General features: G+C 47.6%; 1 long non-coding RNA gene across 1 annotated transcript; it reads right to left on the reverse strand.

The window, feature by feature from the left end:
• Positions 1–210: 210 nt before the first annotated feature.
• Positions 211–4,966, reverse strand: LOC118352273 (uncharacterized). Its single transcript, XR_004809156.2, has 2 exons — positions 4,795–4,966; positions 211–767 (listed from the first exon to the last, which is right to left on the reverse strand). It is a non-coding gene; the product is annotated as an uncharacterized LOC118352273 (long non-coding RNA).
• Between the last annotated feature and the right edge of the window lie 1,177 nt (positions 4,967–6,143).

The raw sequence follows: 6,143 nt of genomic DNA on the forward strand, positions 1-6,143 counted from the left end.
GATTTCGTGCTTTCCTTTCTTCATCTCGGGATCACACATGGCAGGCATTTAGTTGTCCTGATCCTTTCATTCTCCTTAATATAGAACAGTGTGCCTTCACTCGTCTCTTAGGATGTTGACCTTTCCTGAACGTTCTGGGCAGGTGTTTTATACCAGAAAGCTGAGAAGTACTCACAGAAAGAAGGGAACAAATAGAAAGGCAGAAAAAGCTATGATGAAAGAGCTTCTATTAGACAAACATAAAAATATTTGGCTATAAAAAATGTGTGGAAAGAAATATGAACACACTGAGTTAAAAAAAAAAAAAAGAAAGAAAGAACCTATAAGTTCATAGTGATACTGAATGATTATTGGGACCAGGGAAGAATACATCTATTTGTTGTATTCTTCTGAGCAAACCAGTTAGTCTGGTTTAAAAAAAAAATCCAAGGGCAACAGTCCAGCACCCGCAGGAAAAGGAGGCTTTGCCAGCAGGTCTGTCCTGTCCGAGCCCTTCTGACACTGAGACCCATCCTGGCTGCAAGCAGCGGCCTCAGAACCAGCCAGAGAGCAGCGGGCTGACGTCTGCAAAGCGGCGGAGCAGAGCGTTTGCTGCAGCATCTGGGCTCTTCGAGGACTACAGACGTCCCGCTCAGCAGCCCAAGCCAGGGATCTCTAAGGCTCCGTCCACTCATCGCACACGTCTCGAGGGGGGCAGCGATGCCCCAGGCACAGCGGAGGCCCCGGGGGATGCAGCAGAGACCCACCCGGCTGCAGGAGCTCCCGATCTGCAGAGGGAGACACAACAAGCGGTGACAGTCGAGGACGTGAGTGTGCCCGCACCCAGTGCCGCCCTCCTTCCTGAAACTTGCCCCTCGGTGCCTTCTTTCTGCCCCTGAGGCTCTCCCTCTGAGGGCTGCGGCTGCAGGAGCCCACGTGGGTGGGAACTGATGTCCCGACAAACAGCCCCCCATAAGGGCCAGACGGGAGCCCCCCAAGGCCTGTTCCACACCGTCACCCACAAGGAGAGACTGGGCCCAAGGTCCCACGGTGGTCACCTGCTAACTACCCACTAGGGTTGATGCCATGATCCTTCTCCTTCCGGTCTCCCTTCCCTGTTCTCCTGCCAGAGCTCCCTCCAGATAAACTGCTCTTCTCACACCCAGTCTCAGGGTGGATTTCTGGAGGAATCCAGCATAAGGCCCTCTGTAATGCATAAAGTCATCAGGTGGTGCCGAGTGGCCTGGAGAAGGTGGAGCTGGGCAACGGTGGAGGTGGTTATGGAGGGAGATGGCAGTCAGAAGGAGCCCGCAGAGGAGGTGGCATTGGAGCAGGTGCCCTACAGGTGAGGAAGCAGCAGTGGACATCTGGGCAAAGAACAGGAAGGGCAGAGCAAAGTTGAAGACCCAAGGGGGAGCACCAGGCCTGTCCCAGGAAAAGCTATTATGGCAGGAGCCGGGGGAGCCCCAAGAAGAGATTAGGGGGCAGAAGGGACCAGGGGGAGCGGGACACTGTCCCCCATACAAAGGGCTCTGCACAGAGCAAGACCAGTAGATGGCAGTTCCTGTCAGAAGAGTAATGGGATCTGTCATCCATATCACAGACACAGAAGAGACTGCAGGGGGGTGCGAGGAGGAAGCAGAGAGACTGGGGAGGACTCTGTTATGACAGTCCTCCAAGAGATGACAGTCAGGGACCTCGAGGAGGGCAGGCAGGTAGACCATGTGGGCCTAGGGTAGAGGGTGTGCTGATATAGATGGTGGGTATAAGGGAAAGAGAAGAGTTGAAGGGTGGGGGTCTCCAGAAGCAGAGACTAAATGTTCTGGGGGATCAACACTTGTGTAGGGAAGTGGGGGAGGAGACCAGACAGGGCAAAAGATTGATCTTCCTTGCAGGCCAGAAAAAGCCTCGGCAAAACCAGCGGGGAGCTCTGGAGTAAGTATGCCCAAATGTCCAGGCCTCTGTACTCGTACCCCATGGAGTGACCAGGAGTGGACCATCCTGGGAAAGGAATGACCAGGAGCAAGAGGACTCCCAGCAGCTCAGACAGACGCTGAAGGAAACATCTTCTGCCCCATGTAATAATTTTACAAGAAAATCTAGGACGTTGCAACTACAATCTAGAGAGGTTGGGGAGATTTTACAAACCAAGATGGATTTTATAACTGAAAATATAAAAGGAAAAAAAAAAGACATACTGGAAATATAAAAATTTGGAATTTTTGTAGATAAAATGATGACAAAGTATATAAATCTGTAAAAGCACTTGTAAGTCAATAATAGACAAAGAGTTCAGTATACAAAAAACTCTTACAAACTGATAGGACAAAGAGGCAGTGGCCATAAATAGACAATTCACAGAAGAGTGTGCCCCAGCTCTGAAACTGCTGGAAATGCGGCCTGTAGAAATAAAAGTACTTCTATCTTGTAACATTTTACACAAAAATGCCACCGCAGTGTTGTTCTTAGTGGCCCCAAACCAGAAACAAAATAAACTACCATTGTAAAGAATAATTCAGGTCTATGCTAGATCAGTTGAGGATATTTCCATGAGGAATTGAGTGATAAAATCAAGATGCAGCAAAATGTTCATTACAGGTTTATATATTCTATTGACGTTTTTAAAGAACTAACTTCTGGCTTTGTTAATTTTACCTATTAACTTAGCTTCTCTGTTTCATTAACTTCAGTTCCTTATCTTAATTCTACTTACCTCTACTTATCTACTGTACTTTGATCTTTTTTTCTAGCATCTTTTTCTTTTTCTTTATTTTTATTTTATTTTTTTTCTAGCATCTTAAGATGGAATCTTAGGTCACTGATTTTCTTCTTTAAAGTTATAAATGTTCCTCCTTGTACTGCTTTAGCTGCATCCCTCAAATTTTGATGTTTTTTTCATTATCATTCAGTAAAACTTTTTTTTTCATTCAGCAAAACTTATTTTTAATAAATTTGAGGAAAAAATACTGAGTCTATTTAGAATAAAACATAAAGCAAATAATCATTCAGTTGATAGACAAATGTGTCCAAAATTACAAGAAGAAAACGGAAGTTACTGAGGTTTGGGACGCTATAGTGTTAAGATTAATTGGGAAAACCATTTTGCTTTAAAACTTGTTAAAAAGGTCGAAAACCAAGTAATTGCCACCTCTCAAGAGTAAAACTAGAAGTTAGTTGAGAATCCCAAGTGAGATACAGGGATTTTGTTTGTTTTAGACTGAGTTGGCCACCTCCTTATCTGCTTGCAGGAGCAAACTGCCCCCCATTATCCATACACCCCTTATGAACCTCTGTTGTGTGGCAGGCACATGGCAGCTCAGAATTAGGATAACAGTTCCCAGCCTCCCTTGCTGCGATTTGTGGACAAGTGAGCAAATGCTGCGGAGGTGAGGAGTGTCCACGCCAGGCTTCACCCATAAAGGAAGAAGTGTACCTTACTTGTCTCCTTTTCCCTCTTCTCACTGCCAAAATACAGATATGGGGCATCTGGATCAAATGGATAGAGCCAATGGCCTAGGCATAGTTATGATCCCGTTCATATAATCTCTGGACACAACCTCTGTCCTCCTCTTCACCGCTCCCCTAACCAGAGCAGAGCTCCCAGGGCCCCATCTTTCAGGGTGAACCTGCTCACATTTTCCAAAAAGACAGAGGGTTCGCTTCATGGACCAGAACTGCCACACCAGCTCTGGGGTTCACATGAGGAGGAAATCAACCTGTATCATGTGTCCCATTTAGCCATGGTCACAGTAGCCACAGCTAACTCATAACTAATTCAGAGCCCCCCAGAACTTGGATAAAGATCTATGGATCTTCTGATTCGGGCTCTCAAGACGTTCCCCACAAAAAAACAAACTTAGGGAAGGATAAGTAAGTAGGTTGTAGAGACTTTAAACATAACCCGCTACAGAAATAGAAGGAGCTGATTTTATGGTTGGAAAAAATGAATCTTAGACAGATGAAATGAATCAGTCACCAAAGTTAGAAGCAAATGTTGCTACTAAAGTGTGCAGGTCAATATAAATCTACCCCAGGTGGCAAGTGACACACTCACTGTGGGCCATGTCCTGCCAGGAGATAGGCTGTGACCAGCCCCAAACTTGGTCTACACAGTTGGTTTTCAACGTTAAAAATGAGAAGATTCCACAAGGTATGTGTAGATCAACTCTTCACACTGTACACTAACTATTTTACCATTTTAGTTGTTAATTACACTTCAATGAAGCTGGAAGGAAAAAAAAAGAAGATTTGGCATAAACATCTAGATTTCCAGCTTCCTCTAAAAAATCAAACACACAGAAAACTGGATGTACTTTCCGTTAAGCAACTCATGACCTGAGCAAATCCCTGCTGCCCTCGGTGGGTGGGCCACGAGGCTGAGCTCACTACAGTCCTCCACCCTCTCTGTTGCCCCTCAGCAATGAACCTGAAAGTCATCACTGTTTATTATCTCTCAGGCTGCTGGGGTTTTCTCCATCATAAAAACAAATCTCTCTACTCATCTCTGTACTAAAAACAACAGAACAAAAAGATAGATCAAGAAAGCCATGTGTTTTAACGAGACTGAGAATGCTTATTTCTTGGTGGAAATGAATTCCCCAGGTATTTACTACACAGACGAAATACAATAGCACTGAAAAAAAATACACTCAAACACACTTCCCGCACATACACCACCTCCCTGGCCTCTGTAAGCATGTGAGTTATGATCCCGTTCCTACAATCTCTGGGCACATCCTCCGTCCTTCACCGCTCGCTCCCCTAACCAGAGCGGAGTTCCGGGGGGGCCCCCTCATTCAGGGCGATTGCACTCACAGTTTCCAGATGACATCATCACTGCAGGAGCCAAGCCTCTATTTGGAGATGGTCTCTTTGACTCTTTGCTTTTCCCTCCTTGGACCCAGGAAGCAGCCCAAGCCATGTTTGCTTCCCCAACATGTTAACGCAAACAGCCTGCCTCGCAAACCAGAGAGGCGCACGCTACCTTAATTACACGGTTGCTATTGAAACACCCGAGTGATAGACAAAACCCTTCATTTGGGAGGGAAATTAGTTGTACACAAACAAGAACACATTTCATCTTGAATTAAAATCTTCGACACTCCCTTGGCAAGAACTCTCTGGCAGTTTCTCTTCCTTTCTCCACTGCATTACCTCTTCTCCTTCGTGGGAGATTTTCTTGGCAACGGGCCGGACTCTGAGCCCCCTCCCCTCCAGGCCTCTCCTGTAACCCCCTTCTGGTTCCTTCTCTGGCCTTTGTCGAGATCTCAGCTGCTCCCCAACCTTGAGCCTCCACCCGCCCTCCCAGCCCCAGCCCTTCCTGGACGGTGCCCCCCTCCCCCAGCCCCTAAGAGATGAAAGATGTCAACTTGGGGAGGACCTGCCCCCCTCCAGGCCCCGGCCCGGAGGTGAATGAGTGATTGGACGTGATGAATAACACTCAGCGAAGACACGACGCGGGCAAAATGCTCGGTTTAGCCGAAACTCCCAGATTTATTGCCGAGCACCACAAATAATGAAATCATCAATCTTCCACTGACTTAAAAAGCGAATCCGCTGGGGCAAGTTTAAACTGGGCAGTGGGGAAGAGCTCAGTGATTAGGACTCTAGGATCCCCCTGCCTGCCCCCCAACCCGCCAACCCGTCCCAGGCCCTGGGGACTGTGCTCACTGGGTGCGCCCCAGCCCTGAAGCCCGCTCTGAGCTGGAGAGGGGAGTCACCAACACCCTGACCTGCCACCCACAGGGGTCTCATGGTCCCTGACCCCAAAACTCATGACCTCACTAAAGGACTCACACCCTCAGTCCCCTGGGGAGGAAAGTAGGCTTCAGCCCCTACTTCCTCAGACATAGTCACACTTACCTGTTACTGACATAAAACAACTTAATTTTCGTCACTTGGCTGAGAACATCTCAATAACACTCTCCCTGAAATCTGGGAAAGGCGTGCATTTCAAGGCTACCAGAATCCAGGACGCTGTTTCAGAACTTTCTATCATCCTGAAGCCCCACCCATCAGGACAGGCACGCATCAGTGAGGGACCCAGCACGGGTAGCAGAGGACACCCCCACCTTATATCCACCATCCACAGGAGCCTAGGAAATGCAAGCAGTAGCTCTGGGGCTTCTGCAGCCAGGAAGCATCAGGACAGAAGTGGACGTGGA

The sequence above is a fragment of the Canis lupus genome, chromosome 24, assembly GCF_003254725.2.
Source record: "Canis lupus dingo isolate Sandy chromosome 24, ASM325472v2, whole genome shotgun sequence".
NCBI lineage: Eukaryota > Metazoa > Chordata > Mammalia > Carnivora > Canidae > Canis > Canis lupus.